The 19400-nt window shown below is 39.8% G+C and overlaps 1 pseudogene; it reads left to right on the top strand.

The window, feature by feature from the left end:
• The window catches only part of LOC105669193 (glutamate receptor ionotropic, kainate 2-like), a 51087-nt pseudogene that overhangs the window by 1211 nt on the left and 30476 nt on the right, over positions 1 to 19400 (top strand).

The following is a 19400-nucleotide window of genomic DNA, read 5'->3' as shown; positions in this document are numbered from 1 at the left end:
CTCGAAACATCCGAATTTCTGTTGAACCGAGCTCATTATTATTTACTTGGACTAATATTCGGACATGTAGGAGCTATTCCTAACAATTTACTTCAAAGAGAGCACCTGGGGAAACGCGTTTCTATAAATTTCAATCAACATTTTGCGCGCGAGCGCATGTCGCTCGTACGAAACACGGCGCGACGTAGTGTATAGCACGGCGCGACGGATAAATTGTTTAATACCATGATGGACGATTCCAAAGCTGTCACAGACAGGGGCCACAAATCCTTCCGTGATGTTGTACTTCCCCTTTTCAACCTGTACGACATTCTTCCCGTTCCCGTGTCCGACAACGTTCGGTATCCGGCTGTAGTGTTTCGGGATTGATATCCACTAGAAGATTGCGCGATATTGTTCTTCCACAAAACATATTACATATATACGGCGAATAATCTTTTTCAAGTATATAGAGATAAGTGTGCATTTATCTTTCTACTCTTAATTTATCTCGATTTTTCATCGTCTGGCAGGATTGAGAAATTGCTAAAGAAGTTGCTGGATGGATTAATTAATAGTAAAATATCTGGAAACAATTGAAAATTTATCGTTTTTTGAATTAAACTGTAATTGTAATTTGAAAATTTTTGAATTCAGCAAGTTTCTCATTAATGACCAAATAAGTTTTAAATTGAGTGCATATGTAATGTTTCTAATAATTTAATACGTTATTTCTTATTATATCTCGCGTTAACTTTAAATGAGAGTAATAAAAATTAAAAAGCTGCGCCATATATTGGTGGAATCTCTCTCATACACGTCCGACCCAATTTTCACGATTTTGATTTGGCGATTCTTCGTTAAGCGAGAAGTCCGTCGTACTATCTGAACCGGCGCATAGAGTTCAATTTTCCCGAATTGTACAGACTTTCGTAACCCGGCGCGTACGTGACTTTCGCGCTGCTTGTTAGGAAACAAAAAGTTCGCGCGGCAAATGCAGGGGCATAAGAGACCATTTGAGAATTTGAACACGGCTGAAACAAGAAAGAGGTATGAGGAAAGTGGAGGAAACAGAGATACCATCGCGAGAAACGATGGGGTTAAAGAGAGAAGGCAGAGCAAAGACAAACGCGTTGTGCACTTCGCAGTAAGAAAATATAAGAGAAATAAAAATCGTGCGAGTATCGCCGGTATACCGGCGAGGAAAATAATAGTCGCTTGTATCTGTACGGGTTTTTTTTTTCTTTTTTTTTTCTTTGTTAAGAAAACGTCTATCCCGAAAATTATTCAAAGTGCACGTAGATGAAAGACAGCGCATGCGGCGAACTCGAGACGTAGGAAGCTAAACCAACCATCACCGCCGTCTTAAGAGCATGGCAAATGTACGTGCACACTCTCCGTCGTCTTGCTCTCCTCCTTCGTTGTCCCATGAGCGAAATAACGTCGCGCGTTGTGTATTTCGGGGACGCGCGCGCGGCACAACGCGTCCGTCTGCATTTGCCGCGCAGCGTCTCTTTGCTGCTTGCATTCATAATTAGTTAAGTTTACCTACTCCGACCGCCTCTTGTAGATTCAAGTTTGACCATCTCCTGCGCGGGAGGAAAACCAACTAAAGGACTCCGGGCTCTCCGCAATATCTCGCCGCCGAGGCTTAAACGAGCGCCTCGTACCGCCGGGGTACATTTACGGGACGCGCAGTCATTAATTTAATAGCGCCGTGGCGAGATTCCAATATCGGTCGAAGGGCCTCTAATCGATCCGGTGATATTTGCGCCGCCGCGTCCCCGCTCGCGGACGCTGGAATTCCGGCATAGCGTCAGGCGTATCGACAGAGGTGAGATTACGACGCCGAATACGTCGAAATTGAATTACCGACGCCGACGCCGCGTCCCGCATTTATTGTTAGATACGTGTCCATCTTACACAAGGGAGGGACCAATAAATATCACGCGGTGCGTGATACGATTCACATAAGCGGCATGCGGCGCGACCGACTATGAATACACATTCGCGCGTGAATGCTGCTATCGCGATACACATTCGTGCGCGCAACTACGATACAGGAGGATATAACACGAGTAACGTGCTCGCCGCTCGAACACTCGAACGCCTGCAGAATTTCATAAAGATAAGGGAGAATATTTCGGATTTTCCGTGAAGTTCTTAACTTATTGAATTTTTGTAACTCGTTACATTCTAATATTTTTATCCGTAGAATAGTGATATCTGGTTTTTTGTCGTAATTGTAGGGAAAAATTTTTATTTCAAAGTTAATGACAAAAAATATTTAAAATTGTTAGAACATCGTGCAGTACGCATTTCAAATTTTCAGAGGTTGTAAACGCATTGAAAATAAAACGTTACAATCGCTTCAATTTATTGCGCGTTCCAGCGATTGCGATTAATCGAAAGTTCAACGAGTTTCAACCTTCGATACGTTTTTAATATCACTCCGTCGGTCGCAAAAGCGTCACACGACAACGTTAAAATCGTAAAACTGCTTGGCGACCTTCCGAACGAGTTTTTATCACCGAATTAGCTATTTCTCATTGTTTGCCGTTGCAGAGCTTTCAAGCATTCTTCGTTCACTTCTGTGGATTTTGGCACGCGCGGTTGGGACTCTTGTTTGCCTCGCTAGCATTATCCTATTTTCTTACCCTGATTTAACCTCATAGAATTTCCGCAGCAAGGGCAGACGTAAAGTAGGTCGTCGGGTTAAAATCCACCCACTCGCCAAATTTGCCATAAATAAGCTAAACGAATATTGCGCGCGACGCTAGCTGGATTGTTGAGGCGCCAAGCAGCGCGGTCCGAGTTTTCGAGTAAACTCCTAACAAGTTTTTTATGTATCCCGCTTGACGTAAAATTTATGGTTTTGTATATATGTGAATATATATGTGTGGATGAGTATATATAATATATTATATATATAAGCGATTTATATATATAAAATCTACGCTCTTGCGCAGTCGACTTTGTTTAATTAAATCTTAACCGAGAGTATTCCATTTAACTTAACGCCGGTGCCTCGAGTATCCCGCTTTTACAGACTCGCGTCCGAAAAATTGTTCATCCCCTCGTGGTTCATAAAATTAGACGGCCGCAGTCGTAAATCCCGGAAGATTATAGCGGTAAAAAATTACGCGCAGAAATATTAAAAATGTGACGGTTTTTTAAGATAGAGCGCAAAGACGCAGTTTCCAAGCGTGACTCTGTAACGTTTTCCTTCACATTTGTATAATATAAATAAATTGGATACATTTCATACAAAGGACAAGTTATCTCGGCGAAGCTTTTACAGTAAACGCAAGCGTCGTGTGAGACATGAGAAGCAAAGGTTCAAAAAGATCTCAGCGCAAGATGGATGAAAACAAAATGGTTTTGTCGCTTGGAATATATTTCTAGCATAAAATTTAATCAAAATAAAACTTGTTGGAAAGAGAATAAATATAAATATAATATAATATTATTTAATATACTAAAATTTAATATATAATGGTAGAAAACACTGATTTATTTATTGATATTGTTACATTCTGTAAATCTCGAGATTAAATTATTATTTTATCATATTACATTCGATTGTAACATTTTACATTAATATAATAATCTAAATTAAAAAAATTGCATTCATTCCCGTAAATAAATTACAATTCCAGAGATATCGTATCGGAGATATAAATAACGGGAAAATCGCGTCGAACTGCGAGTGCAATTCTGCGGCGCTCGTAATTCCGTGCCGCTGCTTTATCTTCACTTTGCTAATACGATCCAATCGATATAGAAAACGAACAGGAACATATCCGCGCGATATGTTTGCGGCGAAAGTATCATACGGGCCGCTATTTGTACGGGCTTCCTAATGTAAATAAATATTCGCGCTAGTTTACGGCGAAAATGGGATGGTAGCGTTGTTCAATAAATCAGCGCAAATTTTACGATGCATCGACCCCTGCATCCACCCTGTTGTTTATCTACGAGCGTGCCAATGCATATTATATCCGATCTCAATGATTATGAAAATAATAATGCGATAGAAGCACGTGGATCGCCTGATAAAAAACAGAAATGAGCAGAAATAATGCAATTTTTGTAGATTTTAATTAAGAGAAAAAGGTAAAAATTAATATTAATGCTACCCAAATGAGTCAGTTAGTGTTTTAAATAATTAAACGAGGAAAATTCGCTATCACGAATTCACTATCACAAATTGCGACACGAGAGATTTCGAATAAAATTCTGCATAAAATTCTTACAGCTCTGCGTGGCCATTAATTTTTATATTGTGCGCAAAATGTGTAATAGTTTCAATTTTGTCATAAATTTTTCGTAACAGCGTTACAAAATACAGGCGGCTGCCCACACTGTGCCATCATTTTCTGTAACTAATTAACGCCGTGTACGATCTATGAAAACGAAATTCACCGCGCTCGTAACATTCGCACCTTTACGATTCAGTGGACAGAAAATTCGTTCATGGAGGCAGAGCGCCGGTCTGACGCGCGTTACAATCGCACACCGGTTGGCCTTTTATTATCTTTCTTTGTGTATGTGCTCCACCCGCATCTCCAACACCACGATTCTACCTTCATAGCTCGCTATTGCGATGCCATTTTTGCAACAACCTATTCAGAAAAATATCCATTGCGTCGTTTGTCTGTCCACAGGAAAATTTGGCTTCGCGTTAATATCCTATTAATATTATCCAGAATATTTATCATTATTTTTCAACAGATATCTGAATCAAATTTTTACGTATATTCATAATTATTTATTATATTGTAATTGTACGTTACAGCTTTTAGAAACATCTGTTCCACTAATTGCGAGCTTGTAATTTGATAATTTTTCGATATTTTTTTATTTTGTAAAATGCGAAATATCATTTAATGCATTCGAACATATGGTTTCAATGTGTACAGCTGTCAACCAGCTCGAGGTGCATTCGTGCGAGTAACAAATCCGACGAGCGTACAAATCGGTCGTTTTCCCATTCCAGTTTCATCAGAAGCCGAGCTATATCTTCACCGACTTCTCCGGTTATCTGTGTTATCGTTTCCGGCCAAGCAATCGATGCTTACCCTGAACTATTGGTCAAATCGCTTAAAATTTCAGCTTATTCAATTTTTATCATACTTAAAAATATGATTTGCATTTATGCGTTTGCCATTCACCAATTTCGATAAAAAGTAATTCTAATAAAAAATAGAAATTAAAAATTGCAACAGGCGCGCAGATTGCACACGCGATATTAACACACAAATTGCTCCACAAAAATATGAAAATACTTTTTTTCGGAACAATTACCGAGCAAAAGCAAAAGATGACTTTGATCAAACAGAAACCAATCTATGAACTATCCGCGCAGAGGTATCTGCTGCCAAAACCAGCATGCATAAAGGCTTCCCCTTTGGAAACAATAGTGATAACGTTCTTTATTCGTTCATAGCACAACAGAAATGATTTTTTGGCTTTTTGTTCTTTTAATCGGCTTTGTTAGCCTCCAGTATCCACAGAGAAAATCTATATGATACTTATTTTTTTTAAATTACATTTTTTATATACGAAAAACATGGAATTTCTAAAAAAATATTTCTCATTATAATTAGACTTGATTTAAACGTTTTTTTTTTTTAAAGAAAAATATCGTATAAATCGCATTATTGAATAAACTTGAATCGCGCACAATCGCGTTTTCAATCGCACATTACGCTGCTGTCAAATCGTCGAGCAATTTGATGAAAAAATGTCAATAATAGTGCGTTTGACTATGTTCATTTTAACTCCGTTCTCTCTGCATTATTCCGTCACGTTCTCGCGTGCTTGTTTAACCACAGGCCTCACAGTTTTAATGAAAATAAAATTCAGAATGCGTAAACACCGAATGCGTGGAGAGCGCCGCATTTCGTGCGGTGGCTATTGGTTCAGTTCACATTAAAATTGCGAGTACGCGCTGCTCTTTTGCCACGCCTCACGCTCCACATCGTACAATTCCTCTTCGCCATAGCATCCCCAAGCTTGTGCAATGTTTTGGATGACCGCTTACCGAAATTGTTCCCCGTTATGCTTCTACTATCTACCTACCGCAACTCTGCCCTCCGACTAACTTTTTTGCTCCGGACTTTTTGTGTTCTCTCTGTCTCCCTTTATATTCTTTCATTCTTTTCACTGACCCGAAACAAAAGTTGCAAGATCTGAATATTTCGCTTGCCAATCGAATAATACGTTACATTATTTGGCAACGAAATTTTATTTATTAAAAAATCTGGGTTTTTTACATAAAAAACTCTATATTTTTATAGAAACTTTTGAAGAATATTTTTTATTTTATGATTTAATAATACCAGCAAAATAATAGATATTGAATTCTTCAATATCTGATATATACGATTGTTTTATTAATATCAGGTAAAAATTCGGCAAAATTATTTTATCTTACAGCAAAACCAAAAAGGATTGTAGTTTTTCGTAGTTCATCAAAGTGTCAGCGTCTCGCGAGACAAGAATTCGCGTGGACGGCTCAATTACTTGCACGCGGCAGCGGAAATCTTTCTTAAGTGATTAGAATATCCATTCTTCGCGCCATTGCCCTAAGCCGGCCTGTGACGGCTCTTAGATCCTCCGGGATTTAGATAGTGCTCGCTCGGACGCGTCGTAACGTGCCGGATTTGCAGGGACACGGATACCGCCGGGCCAAATTGCTCTCATTCTACTTGCCGGCGCGTAACAGGCGGTATAATGCGATTAATATCGTTCATAAAAGCGTTTGTCGAGTGGTCTGAAGAGATTACAAGCGACGTAACGCGCCCGGCTGCTTGGCTTTCGACGTTACTTATTCGTTATGCGGCGAAGCTATCGCGGAGTGCCATTCATGGACGTTAATTCGCGAAAGAGTGAAGCGACGTGGTGGAATAATGTCACCACCTTCGCGCGCTTCACATGGAATGATTCACATGGAGTTTTCCAGTAATAGCGCGATAAAGTAGCCTTCTCACTTACTGAAAGCGTCGTAATAAATGTGATTAATATTGTGGCGAGCACTCGGGCAATTTTACGTATTTTTATCATCGCAATCCAAAAATTGTTTTTTTTTTTTTTTTTTTTCACGTCCATAACAATTTCCCGCAATCTTCTATAAACTCGCGTCGTATCTGACTGACGTTGCAGCGATCCTTTCCGACGTCGCTATGGACGCTGTTTATTTGCCTATATTTATCATCTCGCGCTCGCTTTGCAATGCTAATGACAGCCGGCTGGCATTTAGTTAGATAGCATTTGGAGACGCGCCAACGTAACTGGGCTTCACCAGCGCGCGATTGCGCTTGCTTCTATTGACAATGGTCGCGCGTACAATAGTCGATATTCAACTCCGTGACACTCGCGGACACGCACGTACGGACGCCAACGCCGTTAAATCCCCGCCGCGTATCAGATCTTGCCGGATGCCGCTCGCGCACGCAAAGCTACGTAAAAACTGTATTTTTGCGAAACGTCTTTTAATAGATTTTTTTCTGTTGATTCTGCGGCTCGCCAACGCCGTTGCCCTGATTCTCGATGTATCCGACAGCTGAAGCTACCCGATATGCTTCCGTAGTGTACAAACAAAACATACGATCCAATACGTTATTTTGAAAAGCATTGATAATTTATTGACGTTTTTGTCCCAGAAAGAATAAAACGGTATCAGATGTAATTATTTTTGCAAAAGAATTTATGAAATTCCATCCTCCGCAATATCCATTTTTATTTTGTATATGATATAATTCAATTTAAAACATTAATTCATTTCTGCAAATGGCAAATAAATATTCACTTATACATTTATATTTATTTTATATTCTATACGCGAAAGTGTACTTATATTTTGCCTTAAACTATTTTATTCAATTTTATAGACTGATTTTATGGATAGATATTATTTTATGGCTAGCCAATTTTATCACAATGTACTTTAATAATTGCAATTGCGAACTTGTATTCTTTATATGAAGAGCGAGGATTGTGTGCGCGTATAAAGGATTCGGAGTCTTTTTTCATAACGAAAACATTCCTAGGTTACAAACGTTCCCCCGAGTGGTGTTATCGAGGCGCGGGGCCCCTCCGAATGAACGATTGTGCCTTGGCACGAGGAATGTCCCAAGGCGAAGCTCGGAATTGCCGCGCGGTAACCGAGTTAGTTCCTGCTACCTAATAGGGCATTTCGGCATTCTGTTAAATCCTAAAGCCGGAGCGATATTATGCTTCCAGCCGAGTAGCTTAATTGAACCGAACGAGAAATAATTGCCGCGGCAAAGCTCGCGCGCGGAATATGGCGTCGCGCGAATTGCTCCTTCGACCGAGTTTGCTCTCGCTAACGGCAATTTAAATCCCACGACGGTGTACAGGTGTAAAATTACGATTGCCTGCGAGAGATATATGTATCTCTGAAGATCTCTGAAATTGCTGCTTTACGTCGAAATAATGAAATTGAAACAACTTCGACGTGAAAAGCGTGGTGAAATATAAATATTAATCCTGTCGAATAATTCAGCGCCAATTGCTTTAACAATTTGACAACAGATCGCGATGCATACTTTAGTCAGCCGTTCTAGTATCGACATTCTGCCAGTCAGCGCGCTGTCTCGACTTAATTGTACTGTCAATGCAATTGACACTGCGGTAATCTCCCATCCAGAGATGACAGCCGCGAAGCTGACGTTCGCCAATAGCGCAGTTCCGGTGTCGCCCTGACCAGCGTATAAACACCGTCATTCACGACGTAATTAGCGACGTAATTAAGGTACTTGCCTCGGACGGAGCAAGCGAACGAGCGCGGGAAGATGATTGCAAGTGCGCGTGCAAACAAGCTTCCCGCTTTTTATCACAACCGGAAACACAACGAGACACTGCGTCGTGTCGTAACCGTGGGGAAGGGAAGGCGCTTGATTAATCGCGGGAACACGGGTACACTGAAAGCACGAAGACAAGATTACACCGTGGAGAGGACCCGCCGACTTTCCCCTAATTAAGCGTTCACAGATAAGCCGCGCTCGTACAGCGTTTATACGTTTAGCACCGACGGGAGAGACTGTCTCGTCCGTTTCGCGAGGAACGAGAACGTGTTTCGGAAGATATATTCGGGAGAAGCGGGAAAAAATAGAAAGAACGGGAAGCGCGCTTCTGGCAAATAATTAAGTAATGATTCAAATAGCTCTGTCTAAAGATGTTAACTTCTCAGTTCAGCTACGACCAAAGACGAATCGCCGTCTAATATCGCGTGACGCCAAAACTATATAATGATATACTGCGTATATGCGTCTATATAGACGACTTACCCCACCTGTTGAATACGGAATTGCTTGCATCAAAATCTATGACAGAGTAAAATCGCGTTAAACAATTTTCCAATTCGCTTTGCGGATCGGCGTGAAGTGTGATTAAAGCTCGAGGCCCGCCTCTCGCTTGATTAAACGCGATTTTAATTAAGATTATACGAAAATATTGTGAAAAGTGTACCTCGTAATGTCAGCAATACGGGTCGATGTTTTCGCCGTTTGTGCATCGTAAAATTTCAACAGTATTTAAAAATAACGGCTACGTGTATAACGCGGGCCGAAGTTGCTCCTCCTCTTTGGGGAGAGCGTGATAAAAGCTGCCGCGGTAATTAGGTGTTCGCGTTCGGGCGGTTTACCGCTTAATCCAGCCGCAGCTCTTTTCATAGTACTTTTTAAAGGTCGTTTACGGCCTCGCAGCAACGACCCAACGGCCATTCCCGTCAGGAACACTGGAAGTTGTCCTGCGTTGTTTCGCGACTTAGTCCAAGTACGAAGCTTTAACTAGGGCAGGGACGGGTCCATTAATTTACGGCGGCACTTCGTTATCCGCCGTCCCATTTTCAGCTCCGCGTTCCGCGCTGCAGTAAGCTGCTGCTACCGAAAGACGTTTCAATTAATCCGCCCTCATTCAAAAGTAAAAGAAGCTGTGCGAACTGTAATGCAAAAAAATATCAGCGGAGTATTCGATTCTCAATTTATATCTCGTGTGCATCGTGGCTTTACAGTAAACTCAGTATTTATGCATCAATGGACAAGGAGTGCACGTACGTGTGTAGAATAGTTATTGGACAGAGATTGATAGCTGTAAATAAAATCACGCGTAACTAAAATTTACGCGACACTGCGCTTTTGCCAAAACGATTATATGGAGGTGGAATTTACGATGTATTGCGACTGGGGTTCTCTCTCTCTCCCTCTCTCTCTTTCCCTCCCTCTCTCTCTCTCTCTCTCTCTCTCTCTCTCTCTCTCTCTCTCTCTCTCTCTGCCCCGGATCAATATTTATACATGCCATCAAATATTGGTGTATACGATTTTATTGCCAAACACGGTTAAAAATTGCTCAATCTTGGTAAGTTGCACGGTTTCTATCATTTCCGCTATTGTCATGCGAAAATATCTCCTCGCAATATCCGACGCCATTGTTATCACAAGCTTTGCACCATTTAGATGCAAAGGGAACAGCTTGAAACTAAATTTAAAATTGTGTTTGCGCCGTGGAAAAAAGTTTTGGTTTTTTTCGATCTACATGGCGAGGCATTTACTTTTCGTTGTAAAACGATCAAAGCTCTTCATTTTTGTTCGCTTCCGTAAGCGCTCATTCAATTTTACACAGTCAAGCTCGATTGATTCCGATCTTGTCTGCAGAAGCGAGGTGATTCCGTCGTGTCTGCTATCCCATCGATCTTATTTAATTTTCAAATGGATCTGCCGGGAATCTTAAATCGCTCAAGGGGATTGAAAGTAATCCTTACAAGATCAACGCGCGTTCGCAACTCTCGAGCCACCTCTCTCGCTTGGGAGCTATTTGAATGATTTGAATCCGCGAAATCGAGGACTTCTCCAAAGCGCCGAGAGAAGTTCCCGTCACGGTAATTATTTTCGGGCATAATGCGCGATCCAGAATTATAACCAGTGGCCTTCTAAAACGGCGTAAATTTGCGTTATCGAAATTGGAGCGTTATCTGATTACGCTCGATGTAACAGAGATGAGAATTATTCGATAAATTGCAAATTTTCCCGCGGAGTACAAAACATAATCGTATACGCGAGGTATTAGCGTGATATATCGAAACCCCAGCGACGCGTATATGAGTTGCACACACGCTACAATGTTGTATACACGAATAATTTGTGAATGTGGATGCTATTGCGTGAAATGCGATTATTTCGAAAAATTTGCCGGATGTGCTAAAAAAAAGGAAGGATCGTAATCGGCTCAATGTCTGACACCGTGCGCGTACAAATGACATTCGAATTGGATTATAGAAAGACTTATTGATTCAATTTTACGCGAACAAATATTTCCGTATATAGATTTGTATAACATTAATAATAGTCAGATATGGCTGTTGAACAAATTACGATTATCCGTACATAATGTATTTTATATATCGTAACAAAATTGCAATAGTTTTATAATATTCAATGAAAATAATTTGTTATGAATGAAAGTTTATGCTTCGGTAATATTTTTTTCCCCTGAGTAATAATATCTCGCTTGGTTTTTCTTCAAACAGCACGAAAGATGCAGAGCGAGACACTTTTAGTCGAAATATTATTCCTTTCATTTTTTTTTTGACTTACACCGCTACATACACGTCTCGAAACTTCCGTCCAGAGGAATTTCTTGACTCTAAGCATGCACTTCATCTGCGAAACGAAATTACGCGATGAATACGCTTCCCTTAGCATGCAAGCGATTGAAGAGGATATAAATGTCTAAATTTAGCAATATCACTTGCACCGCGTCGGAGGAGTTTAAACTTTTCTCGCTGCGTGAATATCCTGCTTATCTGCTATTTTCTGTGTATCTTCATGCAGTTTTTATCTCTCTTTTTAGAGAAAAAAATATATATTCCCTTTCATATGACGTGCAAACAAAGCGAGCAGAAGGGCTTTGTGTGAAATAAAACATCAGATACGTTGAATTTCCGTTCTATTGAGAATTTTTTACAAAAGATAAGATAAAAGTTAATTGTCTTTAATGTAATGAAATTTGTATGAAAGATAGTTGCAGGACTTGACTTTAATCTTTCTGCAATTTAATTAATTTAATGTAGCTGCTTTTTCACAACCTCACAGTAATTATTCAGTATTATTCCTAACTTCCGCGTAAAGTTATCTTCCGCGCGTTCGGCGTAAATGCCGCAACGGCAAGCCGTTTTGCTTCTGTACATCTTGTATTACTTGTTAAACGATGTTTTATCTTCGACCTTTCGACCGGGAGAAAAAAAGCCTGCTCACGTACGGCGAAAGAAAAGCAAGCGACTTTCTGCAGGGTTGTGATCTTTTTTACACCGGCGAGAGAACTCAACCTGTCGGCGTCGACGCGACATCGCCGAGTCACATATCGGGATGTTTTCTAGCGCTGCTGATCCAGCCAGCGTTCGCCAGCGGATGGAAAAAAACTGATCTCTTATTGAGTCGATCTGCGAGTATTTTTTGCACCGAACTTTATTTTGAGCAAAAAATTCAATGTATCTCCTATTACGAGCTTTCTCATTACGAAAGCGAGTACATAAATCAGGAGTTAACTATCGGTTTATTTCGAAAGCATATGTGCACGTGTGGAGCGCACATGATTATTGATTGCTTCGAGAGTATAATACAGTAGCGTTTCCTTTGTTCAACAATAACTTGCAGCAAAATTCAACTGCAAATAATTTACTAATGGTACTGTATGTTTTGGTTGCTCTGCGCTATTATCCAATAGATTGCATTACCGTGAAGAGATCGATAAATAGTACATAATAATTAATTACACTCTCGAACTCGCAAGCTAAATGTCTGCATATCATCCGAGATCTTAGCATTTATTATTTTGATTCTGCTAATGAAAAAATGTATAAAGTTTCTAATATGAAATATTAAACTGGGAGTTGCTTTGTAGCGTTTTGATTTTGCTGCGCTTTCTCGCTGCGTGACATAAGAAATCATCTGTTTGCCGGTTATATCATCGCACACATCGCGCTCTCTTTATGAGGGAAAGATGTTGCGCGAGATTCGTGGTGGTGGCGACATTTCGCTTTTAAGACGGATTCTCATATTCCGCTCGCGTGGCCAGGATATACGCCGCGCGACGCGGGACTCGCGAAAAAGGCGCGATGATAGAAGCCGTCGCACCACGTCCGTCCATGAAAAGGGGATTTTCTCGCGAACAAAAGGCGTGTCTCCGTAATAACAATTTACAATTATCCCGATGCTCCGACCCTCGCCGACCGTTATTCCGCGACGTTTTCCTTGTCGGCGCTCGTCGTGTGGAAGGAAGACACTCTCGGATTTGAGTCACGCCCGACAAAGTCGTAGTAACTTCCGCTTTGGTTCTAATTAGAACCGTCGTGGAAACGAAATTGTCGGATTGGGAATATCACTAAATCTCCCATTCCGTCCATTCCGGCCACCTCAACGCGCCCGAATTTTAATCGGCGTACTTGTACGTATGAAAATTTAAGAGATTATTTGCAAAAATTATACGCGCTCTATTTGTAAGAATAAAAGAATTATATATGTGAGAATAGAAGACTATTATTTTCGAAAAATCATTAATTAACATTTAATGTTAATTAATAGAGAGGATAAATTAGTATGATGAAATTCAATCACTACAATCCGAAAATACAAATTTAAAAGTTAATATATTTTTATACTTCTATCATATTAATTTGCGCATTTTACAGCATGCTTCTTACTTTTCGATTTTTCAATCGTGTGCAAATCTTTTCTCATTTTATCTTGTCTGTATCTTCTAGCTGTCTGTTTTAATAATGAAATGTTTCATTTCACGATGTCACTCCGACAAGGATTTAAGTATTAACCTGGAATAAGACACAGCACGATCTTTATATAGAAAATAAAAAGAAACGTCACTTTAATTTTAAATGCTTAGATGAGCGCGACATTTGTGATTGCGATGTCTTTTTTTTTTTTCTTTGTTTTCTGATTTTCTGCCAAGAGACTGCAATCTTCTATTGGCATGAAATCAAATTCTCGAGTATTGAACGGAAATAAAAAGCTTTGTCCCTGCAAACGTGCTCGCATAAATAGAGGATATTAAATTCGGCGCCGCGTCAGACAGTCACGTCAAATATCCGAACAACGAAACGAATTTAATTCGAAATAGTTATGCGAAAACGTGATATATACAATGTATTATTTATTTTATTAATTTAGTGTAAAATACGCGTTTAAACGCGCGTAAACGATATTTAATATTTGTGGTTCGCAAAATATCATAGTATTTTATATATACATTTATTTAACAGCATAATTTACATTTTATGAATATTTGATGAGAGCGCCTGTGTAATATATTTAAAACGTGTTGCTAATTCAGTACAATGTCGCTTTTCATACGTTAATTTCACACTTTGTGGTCACACGCTAACGAAAAATCCGGCAGAGAGTCAGCTCGGTTTTTTGCTTTGCAGAAAAAGCTTAAATTAATGTAAAAAAATATAGTGAAAATAAGTGTAACGCAATTGTGTAATCGTTGCTGTATTGTCGTAGTAGTGCACATTGTGCAAAGAACTTTCGAGTTAATTACGAGACACAATTCATGAGGAAACTTCATTAATAGTTTTGGAGATCGCGTGCGCAAAGACAAGAGTAGCATATTAAAATTTCTTATACATTCATACGCGAAGAAACGAGAGAACTTTGTGTTACATCAAAATGAGAAATCATAAATTCTCTTTCTCTCGAAAGCTGCTGCAAAATGAGGTAATCAGACTTTAGGTCTCATTTACCGCGCTCCACTTTATTTTCCATTTCTATGCATTCCGTCCAGTTCTTGTACTATCGCAAAAACGAAACGCTATCGGGAAACTCCCGGCTCTCGCAAACTCTCGTAATTTCATCCCTGCCAAGCGTATTTATTCAACTTTCATGTTCTTATCGCAGTTTTATGGTACGAGCAACTTCAAATATTTTCGCTTTATTTTGTCGCGATTTTACTCGTTCGTGGAAAGCCATGAGGGATGCAAATCGTCGCATTGACGATCATCAGGTGGCGCGATTTTTACAGACTGTAGCAGGAATAAGCTCGTGAGCTTTTTTACGTTCGGCATTATTTGCTCTCTGGATTTTATCGCGAGACACATCCCCGTCTTGTAGTGTGAGTGCGCCGACATTTGCTCATACTTCGTTACACGTCGTAACTTCCGCGCGCACGGAACTCCGGCTCTTAAATATTTAACTGCGGCTTCCTTTTGATTTGCTCGTTTCTTTCATGTTACGCGGATAATGCGCGAGTAACGAAAGAAATGGAGTGCTTTAAAAACTCGCCTTATTACAGTAGACTTCGAGAGACGCTTCCATAAATTTCAAATGAGATTTAATACATTTATAAAATCATTCTCCAAGTATTCAAGCACTCGTAGTCGTTATATGTGCGTATACTTAATTTTTCAAAACATCTGTAGCAAATAGTTTCTTGTTTTCCTGCACTTGCATATCTTAGTTTTGATAGAAGAGTTTAAAGTATTACATTATATATTAAATGCTTTTTCAAATTGCGTATTTTACAAATTAAGCGCTAATTTTTGCGCATATTAATTTTATACGGAAGTATTATTGCGTAATTTTTTAAAACAGTCAGAAAAGATCTCCCTTTCTATTTATCAAGTGATTTTGTCTTTGATCTCTGACTTATTTTATACGTATTTGCATTCGCTTTATGGCGGAAGAAGAGAGAAGCCGAGAGGTTAAAAATCTTCACGAATGAAATCACCGATGTGAAAGATGTTCGACTTTGAAGATCTTTTTTTGAAATTTATGCGTTCCACGACTCTACGAAGGCAGGCCACGCATATCCATTCGCCTCGTAGTCTTCCCTTCTTGCGCCATTCTGTCACTCTCTTAATAGCGTTCAACGTCTGCGGCTACGTAGATTTCCGTGGCATTTTAACAAAAACGACGAGAAACTGGCGAGCGCCGGCCCGTCTGAATAGCGCCGCGCCGCGAGATCCACGAGGAGGAGCTTTAACGACTTTTGCGAGATTTGCGACCCGCGTGAGCGGTAACGACTTTCTAAGTGCGAAAATTTTTAAGGCAGGCGGGAAAATTTCTGAGCCGGTAATACAGCCGTTAGCTGTTAGCGAAACTACCATCGCCAGTTTTGTCGGAAGACACGCTGATGCGCGACGAGATTGAGAGATTTACGTTGGCGATGCGCATCGTTCTTGCATCACGTTTTAACGTACTTGACAGTTTACGTATAGCACGAGAGAAAATCTCTTTCCTAACTAAGCTAATCCGTAATAATAGTCAAATCTAATCTTAGAATAAATTCATAACTTTTTTTAATTTAAAAAATTTTTGTTTACCAATAATAGAATAAAGCAATTGAAATGATTGAAATGATCGCGCGGAACACTTTCCGCACTCGACAAACTGCTCGTTACTTCAAGTGCAATCTGCTGAATATTTGTCGAGTAGAATAACGTTGACGAATTCATGCATGCAAGATAGAAAACGCTCTCACGCACGGATTCGTAACCATTCGTTTTTGTTGCAGGTCGAGATGAAAGGAATATCCGGGCCCATTGAATTTAAAGAGGGCCGCAGAATTCAGTTTAAATTGGATCTTCTGAAACTGAAGCAGCACTCGCTCGTCAAGGTACGTCGTGACTTACCGAGCAAAACAGGAAGTGTTGTCAGAAAAGCGAATATAACAGATGGGTATATGAAATTATATGCTAAACTAGGTCGGCGAGTGGCGTCCCGACGCCGGCGTCAACGTCACGGATACTGCGGCCTTTTTCGAGCCCGGAATCGCGAACGTGACGCTGATCGTGATCACTATACTGGTGAGTTGCTATCATTATTTGAATTCTAATATTGCGTGCAACAGGTTTAAAAGTGGCATAAGAGATAAGCAAATTGATATCGTAAGAATAAACTTTACTTTTGGATATACTTATGCTCTTTATCGAAAGATTATGAGAATTATTAGATACGAACAATATATGTTTATAAAATACGACGCACAAGAAAGCGAGATAGATTGTCGCATACATAATGCCGACTGTTTCACTGTTTCAACCCCGGCACCCCCGGTTGTACCGCCCATTTTGGAAGAGCGAGTCGAACGAGAAACGCGCGATGGTCGTTGAAAGTTCCTCGATATGGTCGGCGCCAACGTGTCTCGTCATAAATCCGCGTTACGGCGTGGCGCTCTCAAAGCGTTTTCCGTTATTCTTGCATGAATCCCCCGTTCATTCGACACGGATGCAGGAGACGCCGTACGTGATGATGCACCACGAAAAGAACTACACCGGGAATTCGCGGTTTTACGGTTTTTGCGTGGACCTCCTGGCGGCGGTGGCGAGGGTGGTGGGCTTCTCGTACCGATTGGAGCTGGTGCCGGACAGGAAGTACGGCGCGCGGGACCCGGAGACCGGCGAGTGGAACGGCATCGTCAAAGAGCTCATGCGACATGTATGATTTGGTTTGTTCGTTTCATTTTTTTTCGCATCGCTGTGTTTTGCCCACCGTCCCATTCCCCGGAGCACACGCTCGCGTATCGCTAGAAAATCTGCGATTCCTCTTGATTTGCGTTCAACCGGCGTGTTGGGTTTGGTCAAGCAATTTTTCACTTTTTCCCCTGCAATTTCCGTCGAACGATATTTCGGATTGAACTGAATATCGCTTATCGGCGATGATTTCGGCGCGATACAACTATTGTTTGATAATAATGCGCTCCGGCTGATCAAAGCGAGGGTTGCATTACTGCGAGTAATGTTCCCTTGTCGAATAACATTTCGCAAATGTCTTGACAGCCCAATATGCGATTGTTAATTGATTAAATAATCACGATTAGATGTCCTATTCTCCTTCTGGCTTATAGTCCGCATTTCCTATCGGCCTCATATCTCCCCGTCTTTGTTTGTATCTAATCACGTTTCTATTATGCTGAATAATAGATTCTACTCTAGTAACTCATTATGATTAGTTACACCGATATCTACCGTATCGTAGGATGTGGAATTTCGCTGCATGAAGGTAAATCATAATGCGGTTCTACAAATCAGTTCGAAACGAGATGGTATATCAATCAATGATCATCGCGAACTAATTAGGTCACGTTACTTAGCATAAATATCACGGATTTGTTAGAAATCGCGTCCAGAAATGCGTCGGTCCAGCTGTGATTATCATAATCAGACCTCTTCACTCATTTTATACGTAATCATCGACATTACATGCAACTCTGCGGAAAATTAGATATAACAATTATTGCAATATTACAATATTTTCAATGATTCTAATGAACATGGAGCATATTACACGGATGTATATTTTCAACTAATGAGATGGTACTTTCATTCATAATTATCTTCATTCGATAACGTAGATATATAAATTATGTCCGTGCGGATAGGAATTTTCTTCTATAAAGTAAATTTAATCAAAAGATACGCCATAATTGGCTATTCATGCCAAATGAATTATCATAGCATGTTATGATACGTACATGATTTATAATTATTCAACTAAATATTGTACGATTCCAATGCGAATGCAAAATCATTGTTGCATAGTCGATTTTTCATAGCATATCGCGGCGAAGATTAGTGTTTTTAAAATTAACAATAGCGAATCACAACTTATTAGTGACTATCGATAATATTTCAACAGAAATAGACGTGTATATATATTTTTCGTAACACAATGCAAACTCCATGTATCAAAAATGTACGAAATCAAACATTTGTCGAAATACAATATTTAATTTTTCCACGTCACGTACATGTATAATTTTTTTTTATATATCTATTGATACAGTAAACCAATATAAATTTAAAAAATGCTTATTCCGTCGATTATTTAGTTTTATTATAATTACTTTTTACTATACATAGAAAGCTGTGCGCGCGCGTCGTAAATATTTGACAGCCAAATATGACGTCGATGCGTGAGCACATGCATGTTGCGGGCGACGTTAAAATTTATCGGATCTTTGTCTCACTAAATCTTTCACGCTCTTATGCTATACGCTTCACGTTCTTCTCTATTTTATTCAAGATTCATACATTATTCAAAGGAGAGTTAAAAGTGGTCTCGCGACCCTCATTAAAGTTGACTTTAAATTAATTTTGTATCTTATCCTCCGTCTTCCAGGTGGGATTTTTTAAACATTTCGCGCTCACATATGAATGCGCCGTATTAAATAACCATTTCAGAAAAGCACCGGCTGTTTTAATCCGATATCATTTCTTAATTCGCTCGTACGTGGAATTAAATTACCTTTCTGCTTCGCGCGAAACTTTCATGTCGTTCGCGCTGAAATCTATGATAAACATTTTCCCGATTTATCCCGCAAGATGTGATATTTCTCTTATCGAAAATTTTGCTTTTAATTATGTATGCAGATTTTTCATCTTCGTT

The sequence above is a fragment of the Linepithema humile genome, chromosome 3, assembly GCF_040581485.1.
Source record: "Linepithema humile isolate Giens D197 chromosome 3, Lhum_UNIL_v1.0, whole genome shotgun sequence".
NCBI lineage: Eukaryota > Metazoa > Arthropoda > Insecta > Hymenoptera > Formicidae > Linepithema > Linepithema humile.
Note: the sequence above shows the minus strand (reverse complement) of the source record. Positions and strands in the feature narration are given on the sequence as shown.